Genomic DNA, 22,094 nt, shown 5'->3' with positions numbered 1-22,094 from the left:
GGCCGATTTGTTTAGCGTAATTCAATCCCCAAATATGTAGGTATGTATCATGCACTGCACTTAATTCATTTCTGGCTTTAATAAATTGTCGGTATACACGGTTTTCTATTTCACTGAACTTCTATCTTCGGGTACTACCTCGTTCCACGACTTCTTTGCAATATTTAATTGTGCTTTTATCCTCCATCCCTTTAAATTTCTTAAATTTATTTGTTACTTCACTCCATAGTCTAGATTTGCGTCTTTCAATTGGTTTGGACTGTAAGCTGTATTGGAGCATTTCCTTCATGTAACCCAAAGCGATACCATCCGATTGAAGTCGCAGTATTTCCTCTTCGTGTTGTTCGTACGGATCGTCAACAGTCTCATCATCTGGTACATACAGCCCCGCAGCAATCAGCAAGGTATCGCCATCACCACACGTACTGTGTATCGACAAATGTAGGAAATAATCATACAAATGTTCGACAGGCGTTCGCCGGCCGAAGTGGCCGTGCGGTTAAAGGCGCTGCAGTCTGGAACCGCAAGACCGCTACGGTCGCAGGTTCGAATCCTGCCTCGGGCATAGATGTTCGTGATGTCCTTAGGTTAGTTAGGTTTAACTAGTTCTAAGTTCTAGGGGACTAATGACCTCAGCAGTTGAGTCCCATAGTGCTCAGAGCCATTTGAACCATTTTACAGTCGTTCGATCCCTTAAGGAACTTTCCGATTCCTTTCAGTTCGGAAAATATTCATTGACCTTGTTGTTGAAGTTGCGAGCTATATTGGCTGGATTCATATGGCCCACGGAATACATCTCACGTATTTAATGCACTCTCGTCCAAAGTAGCGAACAGTCAACTGACAGCCAGGGGGCCTCGTTACCAGGAATACTCTGTCTTCCGTGCGCTGTAGTCGACTGACATCGCGTGTTTCGATGTTTGTTTAGGTGTAGCGTCCCCATACTACGGCGCAGTTACCTCACGTCGGACGGACGGAGGGACAGATAATAATTGTCTGAAAATAAAAAATTAATTTTTTCACTCGAGGGAAAACTTGAACCACGGACCTCTCGTTCCGTGGCTGCTTACGCTAACCCTCTTTTTAATTTTTTTGTATCTCACTTTGTTCGTTTTCGCTCGTTGTATTTGCTCTGGACGGACGTCGAAAGACACCCGTTTCATTTCGTTGTTGATCCATTAACTCAGTTTTTTCTTTATTACAGAGGGCAGTTAGCCCTCTGACCGCTGAGCTACCGTGCCGGCTATCCTGGCACCACGGCGCTCCGTAGCTCACACTGTCCTTGATGTTGCATATCTTACGCATGGACTACTCAGTTTGTATATTTTGCTTATTTTTTTCATAGTTCCACACAACTTCTTCCTGTTTTCTCGACTGATCTGTGTTCATTTTTCAATGTCTATCCACTGTGCCAACTTATAACTAAATCTGAGGGGGATGCGATGGGGAGATTCCCTTGTAAGAATCGTTACATTCTGTGCAAGTTGATCAACTATGTCAAGTTGTAGAGGAAGTTTGAACTTGCACTTACACTTCAGAGAATCGTGGTATTTTTCGGGGTTTGGTCAATCTAATGGCAGAACTGGATCCACTTTGAAGGAATATATTGAAAACATTAATAATTGTGTAATTTTGTAGCTTTTTAAAGCAATTCAGAACAAGCTGCTAGGCTCTATTTATACTGTTGGCCATGAGTTGATTTGTAGTGAAACATCGCAATTATAATTGTTGAAACGACGGACTACGTAGCCTTTTTTCAATTCGTATTTATTGTTCGACATGAATTAAAAAGGAGAACTATATGATATTTTCATAATTTCATAATACCCAAAGATAAAAACTGCTGCAAAAATAAGTAGTCAAGTGTGCAAGAACCCCCCCTCCCCTTCCGCACACACACCCGCTCCCTCCACTTGCACTAAACCTCCAGAAATGTCTCAGTTTAGCCGGTAGTTCTACAGATGGTGATATAGGGGACGTACAGTATAACTGGCCACACTTTCTCACCCAAGTTTTGCGATAATTAAGCCAGTCCGTCCTCGAAGTGACTCAGTGAGCCGCCGCGTAGGAAGTGTTTCTAGATGTTATATGGAGATGCTCTCGAAGTTTTATGTCCTCCTGCAGAGCTGTAGCAGCGCCGTCGGATGAAAGTGCAATACTACTGTCTGTGTTTTACACAATAAAGCAGGAAGAACTTTTTTTTGGACAAATACTTTTTACGCAGGTTGCCATTATTATGGGTTTATTTAAGAAACGCCGGAAAATGAACTTGTTCACAATGGTTATAAATTAACGGTACGAGAGCATGGTCTACCGCATGACTATATCGAAAGGCATCCTGTAGGTAACTGCCGACTAAGGCAGACAGTCTGTAACTTGAGCATTCGATAAGTATACTCAGTATAAGATCGTACAACTTCAGTTATGTCGAAGTTATTCAGTTATTTGTTAGTATCAACTTTTTCTGGAATCGTAAAATTACTGAAAGATAGTGTTTGTGACCGGCAGACTACTCCTAATGCCTGAGTGGCAAAAGGCAACTTAAGGTAGCTAATATTACTAATAACAATTACTTGACTCCAGCTAGAATGCATGCACTTTCCCTTCGTATCTGTTTCCTGACGTCACGAGCGGTTTCTGCATCGGCACCTTATGCCAGTGGACCGCATTGTCAATATATAAAATGGTCCGACGTTTCTGGAACTATTGCAAGAGGCCTTCCTCAGGGCTTCGTGCAGAGCCGATAGCTCAATGAGAGAGACTTTAGATCTTATATGATATAAGATCTAAATTCTCTCTTATTCACCATAAACACAATGAAAGGAGAGAGACAGAGTGCTATATAGAGAAAAACACTTTTCAATTACATAAGTTTAATGAGTTTGTAATACACAATTTTGCTGGAAGGAAGGAAAGTTGACTGGACTTCGTCTACAAACCTATAAAGGTGATAACACCATTTTAATTTTATTCCTTAAAGTAGTCTTGCCTGCAGAATTTATTAAAAGCTATATACTCCTGCATGATTTTTTATGTTTTCGTATCAGAGTAAAAAGTTGCTAGTACACCAAATGCTGCGTTTTCCTCATTCAGGAAACATTGTGAAGGGGCAAAATGTTGCATGCGGTTGTTTGGACAGACGTGACGCCCCTCTCAATCTACAGCCCACCCGCCGCCACCGATTCCAAGGATGACTGGTAGTTTCATTCAACAATGATACTGAATGCACTTGCCGACGCATTGATTGAGAGAAAAACATTCAAGAGTTGAAATCACTAATCACTGATCCAGGTCTATATTTTTCAGTGGTTTTCTTCAAGACCTAACGTAATAATGAAATAAGTCCTTTGACAGATATCCTTCAGAATCCTTGTCAAGTCCGAGCTAGTGATTCATCGTTAACGCCCTACAACACAGAGGACGCATAACCCAACATATCTTTTTGTTAGGCGACAACGCTGCTGAGAAACCTCAGTCCTGAAATTTGGTATCAATCACTCACAATGGAAAAGCATTAATTTAACGTGTTTCGCATTTACATGCAGTCATCGTCAGAAATATCTTCACATAAAATTCTTCATTGCTAGAGAAACTTTTACAGTATTCATCCATACAAAGACCTTAATGCATGTGATGGTTCTTTTAGTGGGACCTTCATCGAATTATTTAACTTAATATCTATCATTCTTCGAGTTAAAACGCAATCTATGGAACGAGGTATACAGGTGGTCCGTTGATCGTGACCGGGCCAAATGTCTCACGAAATAAGCGGCAAACGAAAAAACTACAAAGAACGAAACTTGTCTAGCTTGAGGGGGGAAACCAGATGGCGCTATGGTTGGCCCGCTAGATGGCGCTGTCATAGGTCAAATGGATATCAACTGCTTTTCTTAAAATAGGAACTCGCATTTTATTACATATTCGTGTAGTACGTAAAGAAATATTAATGTTTTAGTTGGACCACTTTTTTCGCTTTTTGACAGATGGCGCTGTAATAGTCACTAACATATGGCTCACAATTTTAGACGAACAGTTGGTAACAGGTAGGTATTTGAAATTAAAATACAGAACGTAGGTGCGGTTGAACATTTTATTTCGGTTGTTCCAATGTGATACATGTACCTTTGTGAACATATCGTTTCTGAGAGCGCATGCTGTTACAGCGTGATTACATGTAAATACCACATTAATGCAATAAATGTTCAAAATGATGTTCGTCAACCCCAATGCATTTCGCAATACGTGTAACGACATTCCTCTCAACAGTGAGTAGTTCACCTTCCGTAATGTTGGCACATGCATTGACAATGCGCTGACGCATGTCGTGAGGCGTGGATCACGATAGCAAATATCCTTCAACTTTCCCCACAGAAAGAAATCCGGGGACGTCAGATCCCGTGAACGTGCGGGTCATGGTATGGTACTTCGGCGACCAATCCACCTGTCATGAAATATGCTATTCAATACCGTTCAACCGCATGGGAGCTATGTGCCGGACATCCATCATGTTGGAAGTACATCGCCATTCTGTCATGCAGTGAAACATCTTGTAGTAACGTCGGTAGAACATTACGTAGGAAATCAGCGTACATTGCACCATTTAGATTGCGATCGATAAAATGGGGGCCAATTATCGTTCCTCCCGTAATGCTGCATCATACATTAACCCACCAAGGTCGCTGATGTTCCCCTTGTCGTAGCCATCGTGGATTTTCCGTTGCCCAATAGTGCATATTATGCCAGTTTATGTTACCACTGTTGGTGAATCACGCTTCGTCGCTAAATAGAACACGTGCAAAAAGTCTGTCATCGTCCCGTAATTTCTCTTGTGCCCAGTGGCAGAACTGTACACGACGTTCAAAGTCGTCACCATGCAATTCCTGGTGCACAGAAATATGGTACGGGTGCACTCGATGTTGATGTAGCACTCTCAATACCGACGTTTTCGAGATTACCAATTCTCGCGCAATTTGTCTGTTACTGATGAGCGGATTAGCCGCGACAGCAGCTAAAACACCTGCTTGGGCGTCATAATTTGTTGCAGGTCGCGATTGACGTTTTACATGTGGCTGAACACTTCCTGTTTCCTAAAATAATGTAAATATCCGGTGAACGGGCCGGACACTTGGATGATGTCGTCCAGGATACCGAGCAGCATACATAGCACACGCCCATTGGGCATTTTGATCACAATAGCCATACATCAACACGATATCGATCTTTTCCGCAATTGGTAAACGGTCCATTTTAACACGGGTAATGTAACACGAAGCAAATACCGTCCGCACTGGCGGAATGTTACATGATACCACGTAATTATACGTTTGTGACTATTACAGTGCTATCTATCATAAAGCCAAAAAAGTGGTACAACTAAACCATTCATATTTCTTTACGTCCTACATGAATATGTAATAAAAATGGGGGTTCCTATTTAAAAAAAAATAACGCAGTTGATATCCGTTTGACCTATGGCAGCGCCATCTGGCGGGCCAACCATAGCACGACCTGGTTTCCCCCTTCAAGCTAGACGAGTTTGTAGTTTTTTCGTTTGATGCTTATTTCGTGAGATATATGGCCCGGTCACTATCAATGGACCACCCTGTACATTTCAGCCGCAACTCTGCTAATGCCTCATGGCGCTCGGAGAAAGGAGTATGTCACGTGCAGCGAGATGACGAAACCGGAAGACAGATGTACCTACACGCTCAGGTGCAAACGCCATATGATCGCCGGACGCAGGGAAGTAAACCCATCCACAGTAACGCTTGCCATAAAGCCAATGAAATACCTGGAGTATTTGTGGCAGTGTAGCAGCTTCGGGATCTCCGTGTGTGTTCGTAAACGCCAGACGTATCTGTGTTTATAGCTGTGAACAATTGATTTCCGTTTGTAAAATGAAGTCTGTGGTTTCTTACCGACATCTATATCAGAGTCACTTGCATGGACATAGCACGTCGGTAGGAGATGGCAAAGGAATGAGCGTTGGGGGCTCGGTTTCACAGATTTTTGTGACTGAGCCAGTTAAAAGAATAAGAACTTCAGAAATGCGTCGCAGCGCAAGAGTGTGGGAGGAGCGGAAGTTGTCGGTATTGGCGGCCGCAACCGTGAATGGTCAGTGCAGACTACGGCGAGAGCGGTAGTGTACACAGCATAAAAGGAAGAGAATGGCAGTTCCACGGTGAGCAGCAGAAAGCACAAAAACCTTGTGTTTGCAGCGAAAAGTGACGAAAGTGGCTCAGAATAATTTATTTACGGCTGTTGTTGTTGTTGTGGTCTTCAGTCCTGAGACTGGTTTGATGCAGCTCTCCATGCTACTCTATCCTGTGCAAGCTTCTTCATCTCCCAGTACCCACTGCAACCTACATCCTTCTGAATCTGCTTAGTGTATTGATCTCTTGGTCTCCCTCTACGATTTTTACCCTCCACGCTGCCCTCCAATGCTAAATTTGTGATCCCTTGATGCCTCAAAACATGTCCTACCAACCGATCCCTTCTTCTAGTCAAGTTGCGCCACAAACTTCTCTTCTCCCCAATCCTATTCAATACCTCCTCATTAGTTACGTGATCTACCCATCTTATCTTCAGCATTCTTCTGTAGCACCACATTTCGAAAGCTTCTATTCTCTTCTTGTACAAACTGGTTATCGTCCATGTTTCACTTCCATACAAGGCTACACTCCATACAAATATTTTCAGAAACGACTTTCTGACACTTAAATCTATACTCGATGTTAACAAATTTCTCTTCCTCAGAAACGATTTCCTTGCCATTGGCAGTCTACATTTTATATCCTCCCTACTTCGACCATCATCAGTTATTTTGCTCCCTAAATAGCAAAACTCCTTTACTACTTTAAGTGTCTCATTTCCTAATCTAATTCCCTCAGCATCACCCGATTTAATTTGACTACATTCCATTATCCTCGTTTTGCTTTTGTTGATGTTCATCTTATATCCTCCTTTCAAGACACTGTCCATTCCGTTCAACTGCTCTTCCAAGTCCTTTGCTGTCTCTGACAGAATTACAATGTCATCGGCGAACCTCAAAGTTTTTACTTCTTCTCCATGAATTTTAATACCTACTCCGAATTTTTCTTTTGTTTGCTTTACTGCTTGCTCAATATACAGATTGAATAACATCGGGGAGAGGCTACAACCCTGTCTCACTCCTTTCCCAACCACTGCTTCCCTTTCATGCCCCTCGACTCTTATAACTGCCATCTGGTTTCTGTACATATTGTAAATAGCCTTTCGCTCCCTGTATTTTACCCCTGCCACCTTCAGAATTTGAAAAAGAGTATTCCAGTTAACGTTGTCAAAAGCTTTCTCTAAGTCTACAAATGCTAGAAACGTAGGTTTGCCTTTTCTTAACCTTTCTTCTAAGATATGTCGTAAGGTTAGTATTGCCTCACGTGTTCCAACATTTCTACGGAATCCAAACTGATCTTCCTCGAGGTCCGTTTCTACCAGTTTTTCCATTCGTCTGTAAAGAATTCGCGTTAGTATTTTGCAGCTGTGACTTATTAAACTGATAGTTCGGTAATTTTCACATCTGTCAACACCTGCTTTCTTTGGGATTGGAATTATTATATTCTTCTTGAAGTCTGTGGGTATTTCGCCTGTCTCATACATCTTGCTCACCAAATGGTAGAGTTTTGTCATGACTGACTCTCCCAAGGCCATCAGTAGTTCTAATGGAATGTTGCCTACTCCCAGGGCCTTGTTTCGACTCAGGTCTTTCAGTGCTCTGTGAAACTCTTCTCGCAGTATCTTATCTTCCATTTCATCTTCATCTACATCCTCTTCCATTTCCATAATATTATCCTCAAGTATTGCCCTTGTATAAACCCTCTATATACTCCTTCCACCTCTCTGCCTTCCCTTCTTTGCTTAGAACTGGGTTTCCATCTGAGCTCTTGATATTCATACAAGTGGTTCTCTTCTCTTCAAAGGTCTCTTTAATTTTCCTGTAGGCAGTATCTATTTTACCTCTAGTGAGACAAGCCTCTACATCCTTACATTTATCCTCTAGCCATCCCTGCTTAGCCATTTTGCACTTCCTGTCGATCTCATTTTTGAGACGTTTGTATTCATTTTTGCCTGCTTCATTTACTGCATTTTTATATTTTCTCCTTTCATCAATTAAATTCAATATTTCTTCTGTTACCCAAGGATTTCTATTAGCCCTCGTCTTTTTACCTACTTGATCCTCTGCTGCCTTCTCTACTTCATCCCTCAGAGCTACCCATTCTTCTTCTACTGTATTTCTTTCCCCCATTCCTGTCAATTGTTCCCTTATGCTCTCCCTCAAACTCTCTACAACCTCTGGTTCTTTCAGTTTATCCATGTCCCATCTCCTTAAAGTCCCACCTTTTTGCAGTTTCTTCAGTTTTAATCTACAGTTCATAACCAATAGATTGTGGTCAGAGTCCATATCTGCCCCTGGAAACGTCTTACAATTTAAAACCTCGTTCCTAAATATCTGTCTTACCATTATATAATCTGATACCTTCTAGTATCTCCGGGATTCTTCCATGTATACAACCTTCTTTTATGATTCTTGAACCAAGTGTTAACTATGATTAAGTTATGCTCTGTGCAAAATTCTACAAGGCGGCTTCCTCTTTCATTTCTTCCCCCCAATCCATATTCACCTACTATGTTTCCTTCTCTCCCTTTTCCTACTGACGAATTCCAGTCACCCATGACTATTAATTTTTCGTCTCCCTTCACTACCTGAATAATTTCTTTTATCTCGTCATACATTTCATCAATTTCTTGTGAATTCTGTGGAGTAGGGGAAGCGACTTCAATTAGCACTGGAACTGTCCTCGCTCCCTGATTCGAACCCTGCCATGATTAAAATTTGGATTAATAGTCAACAATGGCCGAAGGCTCCCATCATAAGAAGCCACCATCATTCTGCTAACGGCTATTGGCATTAAGTGTACTGTTTCCATATATTCGCTCTCTCCTCTACGTTTTACAGTGGAATTCCCATTGAACATTTAATGATACCGCCCTTGCTTTTAATTTCACCGAAGGTTGTTATGACTTTCATATATGCTGAATCCGTCCTTCCGATAATTAGTTCTTTCTCGAGTTCTTTACCTTTTCTCATATAGCTACTTTTCTTAGCTTCCCTGTAATTCAGATTTGTTTCTTTCTTAAGTGACTTCTATTTCTATATTCCTGAATTTCCCTGAACATTTCTGTACTTCCTTCTTTCATAGATCAGCTGAAGTATGCCATGTGTTATCCATGGTTTCTTCGCAGCTGTCTTCCTTGTACCTAAAATTTTCATTCCAACTTTCAAATTTTCTACGTTTCTTACCACGTTCGTACTTCTGAAATTCCGTGCCAGATCGCGTAGAACATTATCCTTCCGTTGGTTATTCACTCTGTCTCATGGTCACCTTCCCATCGGCAGTCCTCTCCTGGAGACCCGAATGGGACTCTTCTGCCAGTGGAGATAGCATAATGATATTTTTATTCAGTTACAGCCCACATATCCTGTGTACACTTATTGACTCTTTAATGTACCGGTTTCCATTGCCTTCTGCATCCTCATACCGTTGATCATTGGATGCCTTTCTTTGACATTAGTCGGTGATTGCAGAAAACATTGCATTAAAACATTAAGATTTTCCTCTGGAGGAACCGACTTTGGCCCACCTGAACAAGAAAGCTCCACCACTGACCAAGTCTCTTCAGATTTTAAATTTAATTTGCCAATATATTGTCTGGATGGAGGTTTTATGTTTGGAGAATCTTCAATAAACGAAACAAAAAAATCCCTGTTATTAAGGTCATATTTCCACCATGTTTGTAAACCAAATAAACACGGTTTTGTAGTTAACATTCCGCTCCGTTTCGCAGATAAAAGTATATAGCTTAACCTTAAACAATTGTTTTATGGGTACTATGCACTAGTCAAGTTCTCAAGTGATTTCCACAACGCTGGACAAAACAGAATCTAAGGACTCTCTGTGACTACTGACCTATGGCCCTTCTTGTATTTATTACTATCAATTTTTCGGCGTGACGTACCCTCCACTTACACTACGAATTAATACAGGGTCTTCAAGAGTGTCTGAGGGGCTTGAGATTGCTATTTAAAAAATTAGCTTAGTCCCACAGGCTGAGAATTTTTATTACAGTTACAGGAATTGCCAGGGGCAGAAATAGTCAGCTCAGTCATTTAGGCGGTTAAGCAAAAGGGTGGACATCATAAGTAGTGCCATTGTTGTGTAAAGGTAAAAGGTAGCAAGACATATTAAAGTCAATAAAATTTTCGTGGTAACTTCCCTTGTAGCCATGTTCTATTCTTCAAGCGTCCTCGTCGTACTGATTGACTATGTTTTAATAAGGGGAAAAAGTAACAAGTGAGCAGGAAATTTTGAATGACGTTTAGGTGTTCTCCACTTTACCGTTAATAAGAACTAGCTGAGTACGCAGCTTTGCCCAAGTAAGTATGTATTCAAGTCTTCTATTAGTCCATCTCCTCCTTTCTCCTTACTTTGCTCATCTCTTCCTCTCCCCTCGTTCTGTCCATCTCCTCATTCCCCCTTTCTCTGCTCACGTCCGCGCCTCCATCTGTCTGTTCATCTCCCCCTCCCTCATTCCTCTGCCTTCTCTTCCTCCCCTATTTCTGTCCATCTTCTCTTTCCTTTCTCTGTCCGTCTCCTCCTCTCAGCCCTCTGTAGTTCTTCCTCTCCTACCTCTGTTTATCTCCTCCTCCTCCTCCTATCTGTGCCTATCTCATGTTTCCCTTTCGCTGTCTGTCCATCTCCTCGTCTTCCTTTCTCTCTGCACGTCACCACATTCACTCCAATAGGAGACGGGTAGTTCTTACCCCTACAGTATTTCTTTCCAGGTTCTTACTAATATGTGTACCACATTTCATTGAAATCGTTCCTGTGGTCTATGACTAGCTTTTATTTCATGGATTTTGTTGCATACGCGTATGCAACATACACTCCTGGAAATTGAAATAAGAACACCGTGAATTCATTGTCCCAGGAAGGGGAAACTTTATTGACACATTCCTGGAGTCAGATACATCACATGATCACACTGACAGAACCACAGGCACATAGACACAGGCAACAGAGCATGCACAATGTCGGCACTAGTACAGTGTATATCCACCTTTCGCAGCAATGCAGGCTGCTATTCTCCCATGGAGACGATCGTAGAGATGCTGGATGTAGTCCTGTGGAACGGCTTGCCATGCCATTTCCACCTGGCGCCTCAGTTGGACCAGCGTTCGTGCTGGACGTGCAGACCGCGTGAGACGACGCTTCATCCAGTCCCAAACATGCTCAATGGGGGACAGATCCGGAGATCTTGCTGGCCAGAGTAGTTGACTTACACCTTCTAGAGCACGTTGGGTGGCACGGGATACATGCGGACGTGCATTGTCCTGTTGGAACAGCAAGTTCCCTTGCCGGTCTAGGAATGGTAGAACGATGGGTTCGATGACGGTTTGGATGTACCGTGCACTATTCAGTGTCCCCTCGACGATCACCAGTGGTGTACGGCCAGTGTAGGAGATCGCTCCCCACACCATGATGCCGGGTGTTGGCCCTGTGTGCCTCGGTCGTATGCAGTCCTGATTGTGGCGCTCACCTGCACGGCGCCAAACACGCATACGACCATCATTGGCACCAAGGCACAAGCGACTCTCGCTGAAGACGACACGTCTCCATTCGTCCCTCCATTCACGCCTGTCGCGACACCACTGGAGGCGGGCTGCACGATGTTGGAGCGTGAGCGGAAGACGGCCTAACGGTGTGTGGGACCGTAGCCCAGCTTCATGGAGACGGTTGCGAATGGTCCTCGCCGATACCCCAGGAGCAACAGTGTCCCTAATTTGCTGGGAAGTGGCGGTGCGGTCCCCTACGGCACTGCGTAGGATCCTACGGTCTTGGCGTGCATCCGTGCGTCGCTGCGGTCCGGTCCCATGTCGACGGGCACGTGCACCTTCCGCCGACCACTGGCGACAACATCGATGTACTGTGGAGCCCTCACGCCCCACGTGTTGAGCAATTCGGCGGTACGTCCACCCGGCCTCCCGCATGCCCACTATACGCCCTCGCTCAAAGTCCGTCAACTGCACATACGGTTCACGTCCACGCTGTCGCGGCATGCTACCGGTGTTAAAGACTGCGATGGAGCTCCGTATGCCACGGCAAACTGGCTGACACTGACGGCGGCGGTGCACAAATGCTGTGCAGCTAGCGCCATTCGACGGCCAACACCGCGGTTCCTGGTGTGTCCGCTGTGCCGTGCGTGTGATCATTGCTTGTACAGCCCTCTCGCAGTGTCCGGAGCAAGTATGGTGGGTCTGACACACCGGTGTCAATGTGTTCTTTTTTCCATTTCCAGGAGTGTATATTCCACACATATTTAACATTATTTAACGTAGTTTAGTCGTATTTGTACACGTATTTGTCCTGCGTCTCCAACGACTTTTTCCCAGCAGTTCCATTTTCACGCTACTTAATCTTTATGACGTAATATCTCGCGAACTATGCACTGTAATGTGATACAATTTTGTAGGTACATTAAATGGTGTATGCGCCTACTGTCTGTGAAATGTGTTGTGAGTAGATCTAGTAGTGCATATGTTATAAATGAAAACGTCGTTCTTGATGTAGTTGTTTCTTACGCATCTGAGTGTTTATCAGGTCATATCCTCTCAACTAAGTGTCGTTCAATGATATATCTTCCTAGGTACATTCTGCGGTAAATTTGGATATAGTCCGTCAACTGTGTTCCGTATAGACTTTGTAGCAAAAAAAGTAGTAAATTAAAACTTAATGCAAGGTGCGGAAATTTCTCACGCAGCTCAGTGTTTATGACGTCACGCCTCCTGAAGAATGTGTCGTACAATAATATATCTCTGTGTCTACCTTCAGCAGAATATTTGGATACTGCCTGCCAAAGTGTTGCGAAATGAGATAGTAGGAAAGCTGTGATAAATAAAAACGTCATGCATGATGCGACAGTTTTCTTTATCGCAACTCATTATTTGACGTCATATCCCCTGAACTGTATGTTTACTGTGATATTTTTTGTAGATACATTTAACGGCAAATGTGGACACTCAGCGAAAAGTTTTGCATTACGTGGTATTTTTTTCATGCATTCAATGTCGAAGACGTTGTATCTCGTGAACTAAGTACTGTGTAATGATATAACTGTACTGGTATATGTGAATACAGCGTGCAAAATATATCACGAATACAGTTAGTAGAAAGGAAATAAAAAATTAAAAGGTCATGCAACATGTGTCAGTTTCATTGCATGAACAGCGAAAATGTAGTAAGCGACTAACTTGTTTCCTTTAATCGTTTTGTGGGAGTCCTCAGTGAGAGAAAGTTTGGTAAAGGTTTGAAATTATGTGTAAAGTTTGTAGCAAGTTACTAAGGTTCTCATTCTCAAATACAAGATGACTAAAATTGGGTATTCTCGCGTCGTGGGCTACACGACTTATTCACCTCACACTAATCTCTTTGATAGGTAGGTGATTATTACTCAAAATTTATTATTTCCAGACAGTAAATGAGATGTGTACCAAGTTAATCTTAAATCGGTCCTGTAGTTTAGGAGGAGATGTTGCTCATACATTCATACATGTTACTTGAATTTCTATATACGTACATCAATTTTTATACTATATATAGATGACGCTGCTGTGAGTACTTTGCAGGAATGAATGTTTGTAAACAATTTCCGAGTAATGAATAATCATTTATGAAGTTAAGGTTGATGATAAATGAATGTAGATCGTAAACATCTTAGATTGAAACTTTTGCGTTGAGTGTGGTTTAACACACATTTCAGCTTTCAAGTTCACTTGAGTAGTGATCCCACATCCAGCCACGGATGCATTCAGACGCTGAGAAATGATTCGATGAGATGAGACTGTCGGAGACCGATGACTTTGCTAAGGAAATCATGACCTGAGTCAAAGTTTTTACTATCTAAGCAGATTATTTAGAATGAGCATCTAATTAAATAAACTGAAGTGTGACCAACATTGTGAACTGATTAGTTTTTTTTTCAGGGGACGGAAAATGACATGACGTGCATCACCAACGATGCGGTGATTTGCGAATTAAGCGTATGGAAGCCCAAAAATTAACAAGAAACTTCCTGACTGAAAGGGAAGTCACTTCTGGCGAAGAAATGTTACAAAGAATACAGATCGTTATAAATTTTCTCTTAAAATTTTAAGCTAAGTTTACACTGAGTGAAAATTATATACAATGAACATGGAAAAAATACTGTAAAACTCTTTCAGTGTCCAGGATTCTCCGATCGGTCCGAAACTCTCAGCAAATGCTTTGTAGTATTTCGTGGTACTTTACCGAACTGGAACTGGTGTTTGTGGAAGCGAAAAGCTGTCTAGTGGCTCTCGAAGCACGTACGAAGAGTCTGTCGGAGATAGCGTCCTCTTGAAGTCTGGCAACAAACTGACTGCTGCACAAAGCTTGTTTCCACAATAACGGAAACGCCTTCCCTCGGTGTACGTCATTGTCACGCGGTAGCGAAGAGCCTAAGTGATCTTCACCTGTCGCTCGTTATAGCGGTGTCCAAAGACGAACTGCAGTACTGCATGGCATACATGAAATGCTCATTTCTGTAACTGCCATTTAGTGATGAGACAATATGAGAACCTCTCACATCCAATTAAGAAAGAGTGTCAGAGAGCGGTGAATTATTGCTAAGTTAACATATAAACCGAATTCTCTCTCGGTACTTGACAGAGTATGACATAATATTAAGTAGGAAACACTTTCCTAAAGTTTTGTGAAATAATACTGATTTGGTCTTACGCCATCTTCAGGCGACAACTCAATGTTGTAAACAAAGGTAAAATGAAGTGCGACTTACGGATATTACTTATATAGAGGATAAAAATAGCTACAAGAAATTGTGACACATAGCGTTTACAAAGGAAAATGTTACATTTGAATGTGATGCACAAATAATTACAATTAATGAAAAACGAAACATAATGTTGACCTTACAGTGGTAACCTATTATAGCTGATACATAATTTAAGAGCGAGCTTAAAGGCAAGTTTAGTCATTTGAAAGTAAGTTTTCAATCTTTCTCGTATGTTTACTGATTTCATGTTTGACAGTGTCACGTCACCCTTTTGCTGTTGTAGTCGCAAATGTTGGGAGCCAAGAACGTTTCTTGATAAGCCTGCATGTGTGCTTATACCGATCTAGTTTTATCTTCATGGCCTTCACCGTGTGTATTGCTGGCTTGGGTGTACAGTATAAAAGTGCGGAATCGATTGAGTGAGTTAATGTTAATTATTGAACACCTATTCCTTTATTAATAACTTGAGTTAAGATCAATATAATGGTGCAAATTTGCTTGAACAAAATTCTCTAATAATAACTGAAATGAAATTTAGGAAAGAAAAATTTCTTCTGCAATCTGAATAAAAGAATTCCGCATCAGTATCACAAGAAATTAAGTAGAACGACGAGTGGAAAAAGCCCTTCCAAATTTTTACTTAGTTTTTTTAGATGAAATATTTACGAAAACACTGTATAACCTAAATCCTCTACAACAGAAATACTGGTTTGCTTTCAAAATGGCTCAAATGGCTCTGAGTACTATGGGACTTAACATCTGAGGTCATCAGTCCCCTAGAACTTAGAACTACCTAACTAACCTAAGGACAACACACACATCCATGCCAGGGGCAAGATTCGAACCTGCGACCGTAGCAGTCACGCGGTTCCGGACTGAAGCGCTCAGCCAATACGGCCGACGGTCTGCTTTCAGTTTAACTGTATGTTCATAAAAAGACACACATTGCTTAATTTCATAACCACTATTTTACTTTAAAGCCCAAAAAAATTTCAACTTAACTGTATTTTAGAAAAATGCGTGTCAATTTTATCAACTTATAAATTGATGGGTACCAAATCTAAATTTACATAGAACCACGAGGCTAGAAATAACTTCCATGACACATTCCGTTGGATCCCAGGCGCTCATTCTGTCCTAACATGTACTTCGACGTACGAACATCAGTTCACTCCAACTCATACAAACAGAAGGAAATGTCACATACTAAACTGAAACAACTCAGTATTAACAACAGGAAACCAGGATATCATAGCATAGCCACCCAGTATAGCAGTACAACCTAAAAGTCTAACAAACGGGCTGTGAACCAGCAACGTGCACTCATACAAAGCCTGTCGCTGTACACAACGTTAAATTGCAGTGAGCAGTTACTTTCGTAGAAACAGAATAAAGCAATCAGTCAGGTGCCTGTTAACGACATACACTGTTGCAAAGTCAGTTTCTATGTACTGTGAGATCCGTGAACACATCTTAAGTAGACTATAGGCGTACAATCTGTGAGTAGTAACTAGAAAATCACAGTACCTGTTTTTATCTCAGGCATACGCGTACCACGACCAGCATTCACTCTGTGCGTCAGATTTAGTTAGACACACCATAATCATTGCCGTAAGTCAAAGCTACAGCGCCTCCTGAACTGAAATACAGAGGTTGCGATAGCTGAGCGTGTCCGTAGACAAACAGCATTGACAGCTTGCTACAAGGCTCCTGCAGCGCGAGCGAGTGCCCGCCTTTCCCCGTGGCTCCATGCACCGAGTGACTGATCACTACCTTATCCCCACTGTGGCTAGATAAAAACTTCTGCGACATGAGAGAATTGACCGTAAGGCGCCAGGAAATGTAGCCAACATCTGTCTTCGGTCTGGTAGGGCGAGATATTCGTAGGAGAGGTCAATATATTGGTAGAGAGCCCAGCTCTTGTAGCGTCTGCTGCTTTGATGAGCGTCTCAGTAACTGTCCGCGACTGCTCAACGAATAAAGTGACGAAACATGCAGCTCTTCTTTAGATCTTCTCTATTTCCAGCGACAGTCCAATCTCTTAAGGTCCTAGACTGACGATCAATACATAGCGGACAGCTTGTGTGGATTTTTAAGCTACCACCTTCCTCAGAATTCACCTAGCATCTGTCTTACCAGCGATTTGTTTTAAGTGGTCGTTCCACTTTAAATAGTTCCTTACTCATACTCCCAAATATTTAATATATGTTTGGCAATCATGTTGTCGTATAATAATGAGTCTCTCTATCTAATTATGCGCAACACGTTACGCTTGTTTATGTTGATGGTCAACTGCTGCTCTCTTCACCAAAGGTCAATTCTCCACAGGTATTCCTGTATTTCAGCTCTATTTTCTAACATTGCGATTTTTTAAAACGAAATAACACAATTGTGAATATTCCCCTTGGACCACGGACCTGAGGTGTTAGAGGTGGATACCTCACGCATGACACGCTTACTCGAGGCGGCTGTTGCAGCAAACAGTTTGGACTTCTATTCCGTTTCGTTCCGGAAGCAGGACGCCAAATGTGCGCATTTTCCTCAGAGCTTGAGAATTTCATGTTTCCAGCAATGGCATTTTTCAGAAGGACCTTATAGCCTCCTGTAGTTTTGGGATGTCAAAATTCGGATCAGTTTGGATTTATATTTGAAAATACATGTTTGAAACCAACCGCCTTTATGTTCGATTTTTCTTCATCTTAAGTTTTGTAAAAACAGCGAAATGAGTTATGTCTTCCTCTTTGTACCCTTTTGTGTCCAGAGCAAAATCCTGAAAGATCTTGTATTTCTCATTCTTTGTAATTTGATTTTAGTAATAATCCTGAGTAAGCTAACGAATGTTTTCATTTATGGACGAAGTGGTCAGCTCCTTCTACTAATATTGTTTAAATTTTGTGTTTGTATGTTGCAGCTAATTAAGCCGTTGGATGTGGACGGTTTGGTGACGTGGTCATTGCACGCCATCAGCACGCTATCCAACCTGTATTTACGTCTTTGAAAAGTCGATACTGTAGCCTACTTTTCTTTCCTACGAAGTCCAGTTAGCTTTGGTATTGTCTTGCAAATCATTTCTTGCACTTACATTCAATGCCTTTACACTCCTACGTCACCAAGGTTCTCCGCTCCCCAACGACGACACTTGCGCCAAAGTTACATCAAAATATGAAATTTCAGGTAATAGTTTTAGCTCTACACAGCAGGAAGTTCATTTTCATCATAAATCTAAAAAAAATCTACAGCTTGATGTTATTCTTATACTCCTGCTGTCGCCAAAAATATGGACCCCACCTCTCGAACAACTGTTACTCAAAAAATTCAGTTTATTCACTTTATTTTCTGTGATCGATACATTACAAAGATTAGCCACATGACGTTACTAAACATAGTAAACTACACAATTTATCAAGGCATATCTGGCACTTCCAAACCTCCAGCGTTTGAAATGCTCGATAAGTGGTTGCTAATCCCTTCACAGCACCGCAGTTTAAACCATTTCATTTACTGCCTCCACCAAGGTCTCCCGCCGATATGAGTCCGTAGGAGTGTTTAGAGTCGCCCATATTTCGTTTTCCACTAAAACATTAGAAATGTTATGGTACGATTCCTTGCTCGACAGATGCCTACTGAGATACAGATACTAGCGTCTATTTCGACCTAGTTGCAGGTCAGTTCGCTTCACCATTCCACGCTGCATCGCATGTTGCATATCGTAACCACAGCCGGCCTTTCATCTCGGTATGACGCTAATGGAAATAAGAGCACTATCTTCATGGCTTTTGTGGCGCGCGTACCAAATTGCGATAAAAAGGATAACCGCCCGTGCGCGTTCTTTTGCGCGCTTTTACGCGGACAGATAAGGCCCGTGGCGTGATGATGCCCTGTCGTTAAGGTGCCGTGGAGCAACACTCGGTGCCCTGGGATGCACGCGAGGCGTGGCCAGCTGCCGTGGACAACCCTGCCAGAGCGGGTCGTGGAACGTCGCTGCCGTAAACACGACACACCGGAGGAGCTATCCCCCTCCATGCGGTGCACGACAACTTCGCGTGCTGCTGAACAAAAAGAAACATTATCCACTGTAGCCTCTCCGTACACAGGCAGTTTCTGCTAGAAGTGTTCTAATGCAGCCCTGTCGCTGCCAAAGGACGTCGGGTAGAAAAGCTGGCTTACCTTTACTTTAGTCAAGAAGTCCTTTAGGCGATCTCCAACCACGTTTGGCTCTAATAAATTACACTTGACTTGGTTACCGGAATATTTATTTTTTCACTTATTACGACGCGTTTTGGTATCACCATCGTTAGATCTACAGATCTAGCCAACTTAATAGGACGAAATATAACATAAGACATGGTGGAGTGCACCCCTCCCCCCCCCCCCTCCTCCTGTTGTCTTATTTTTCTACTGTAGGTGTCAGTTCCTTATACTAATATTTGAAGTTTGTATTTATATGTTCAATCCGGCCGCGGTGGCCAAACAGTTCTAGGCGCTTCAGTCCGGAACTACGCAGCTGCTACGGCCGCAGGTTCGAATGCTGCCTAGGGCATGGACGTGTGTCATGTCCTTCGGTTAGTTAGGTTTAAATACTTCTAAGTCTAGGGGACTGATGACCTCAGCTGTTAAGTCCCATAGTGCTTAGAGCCATTTGAACCATTTATATGTTCCATCTAATTAAGATGGTTTGGTGACGTGATTATCGCGCGACGCCAGAGCGGTATCGGCTGCACATTTACGTCTTTGAAAAGACGACACTGCAGCGTAATTTACTTGTTTACGAATTCCAGTTATCATTGGTATTGTCATGCAAATCATTTCTTGCACTCCAATTCAATATTTTCACGGTCCTGCGTCTCCAGTTGCGACTTTTGAGCCAGATTTATACCAGAATATAAAATTTCAGGTAATAGTTTTCATTCTGTACTGTGGTAGAAAAATAAGACAAGAGGAGTTGGGCACGCCATGTCTTATGTTACATTTCGTACCACAGACCTGATGGTGCTCATAGCGAAACGTTTTATAAGCTCTAAAAATGAAGTTAATATTTTGTCGTACAAGACGAGAGTGTTTTACTAGGTTTGTTTAGCGTCAAAAATTATCAATAATATAACAAATGAATGATATTTCGTGAAGCAACAAAAACTGCAGCAGTGCGCATTTGCCGATGGGCAATCAGTTTTGGTCAAGCGACAGTCTTCGGGGTCACAGATTTACAAGGTAACGTCAAGGAATCTTTCTTTAACCTGATGGAATTTTAATCTGTGACCTGCAGATGGTCGCTTGGTCGAAACAGCTTGTGCGTCAATAAATACGCATTGTGGCAACTTCCGGGGATTTTCGTGATGCCGCTCATTAGGTGCATCAAGGCTTTTGAGCATTTATGATGATATATTTTTCATGTACGTAGGGAGAAGTTGGTATCTGATCCCGTCCTCACTTCCCGAAATCGGTATACTATCTATGAGCTAAGATCGTAATGTAAAAGAAATGTTCCGTCATGGATAACACAGAAAAGAAGGGCTTCACAAATGAATCATTGTTGCTGTTATTGCACAATCATTCAAATAAGAAAAAGAGGACTGTCCTAGCTGACAAAAGACACAAAAAGTCTGTTTTACAATTTATTTGCTCTCAGGAACACACATGTGAAAGGTAAGTATAAAAGATATTACTATGTCGAACAAAACGGTGAGAAGAAAAAAAGAACCAATAATAAGCACAAGCGGAAATATCTCGATTACACTTGAAACATTGTTGAGTAAGCCACATGTAACTACGAAAAAAACAATAAAATAGGAGAATCATCATCTCGATAGGTCTTGTCCACACCAACCTTTGGCAGTGGAACGGAAACAATTGCATTGATCATACTACATGGTGCTATTAATCAATGATACAAGCTGATGATTGTTCTGACTGGACACCGAATGCATGGATGGTCAACGATCGACTAGGTTAAGTTCAATCGGAAGTTTAAAAGTTAAAACACAAAGAATATAGTGACTCTACAATTCGCCAAAAAAAACCCTCGTAAAATTTCCAACACGAACTCGAGTACTTACCCTAATTCTTTTCCCGAATCTATATAGATCATGGGCCAAAGCAGTAATCACCAATGAAGAGACGCCTTCAGGGGGCTGAAGGCAAGGTTTGTGTCTATCAAGATCTTCTGCTCGAGGCGATGTCTGCTCCCGTCCCAGTCTGGCTCCATAGAGCAAACATCTGCGTCCGGCGGTCTCCATCACCCAAGTGTTGGAAGTTTCCCTCATCGAAACTACTGTCACAGTCTATAAAACTTCGCTTCTCCATCCTCCTGGGCACTGCGCAAAACAAGCAGCCACATCAGAAACTTACTGAGGCAATCAAAACTGCTAAGTTACTATTACCCACTAACTGTAGAAATCTGGACTTCTAAGCCGACGTTGCTAATTTTTGAGAAGTGTGGAAATTTCAACGCAAGGAAAGAGGGAGAGAGAGAGGGGGGGGGGATGTTTTAACAGCCGAGATGGCGGCAGTATGTAACGGCAATCTGTTGTTGAGGAACCCTTAACATTTCATTTCCATTTGTATAATCTAAAATAGAAGGGATTCCATATCTGGCCATGTGCTTGACTTCATGGCACCACCAGAAAATGTCTCTACCTTTAAATGAAGATTGGTTTCGGCTCGGGAAGAGTTGCATGTATTACCTGGCCATTCAAAGCCACTCGCTTGTGAGTCTTTACAGAGATTGAGAAATTTCCTTGTAGGGCATACCATAGTACCTCCTCGTCTCGAAGTAACAATTGCAAACATTTCCAATCACTGTAGTACAGTTTATAACTTTAGTATAGTTCCTCCATCTGATCCTCGGCTCTCTGGCTCCTAGCAATACACATTGAGCAGCTTTTGTATTTGCTTTCCGGGTTTCCAAGGAATTTGTAAACCAAACAAACCGCCTGTTGTAAGAGGAATTGCAAGTAACATGCGTGTTACTAACCCATCGGCTTTTCTCAGGGCTTGTGGGGTGAGTGGTATACATTGCGTGTCCCTGCTCCTAAGGAGAAAACATTTCCCTTGGTATAACTTTACGAAAGGCAGCCCGCTGCCCGCGGTATGACCAAGGCCACTGCGGGACAAAAGTGTCGGGGTTGGAAACCTGTTCCTTTTGTACGGACGTATAAGAACTGCCCACGCTTTCCCTCTAACAGAAGATTCAA

Source organism: Schistocerca piceifrons, chromosome 6, assembly GCF_021461385.2.
Source record: "Schistocerca piceifrons isolate TAMUIC-IGC-003096 chromosome 6, iqSchPice1.1, whole genome shotgun sequence".
Lineage (NCBI taxonomy): Eukaryota > Metazoa > Arthropoda > Insecta > Orthoptera > Acrididae > Schistocerca > Schistocerca piceifrons.
This window is presented reverse-complemented; position numbering follows the sequence as displayed.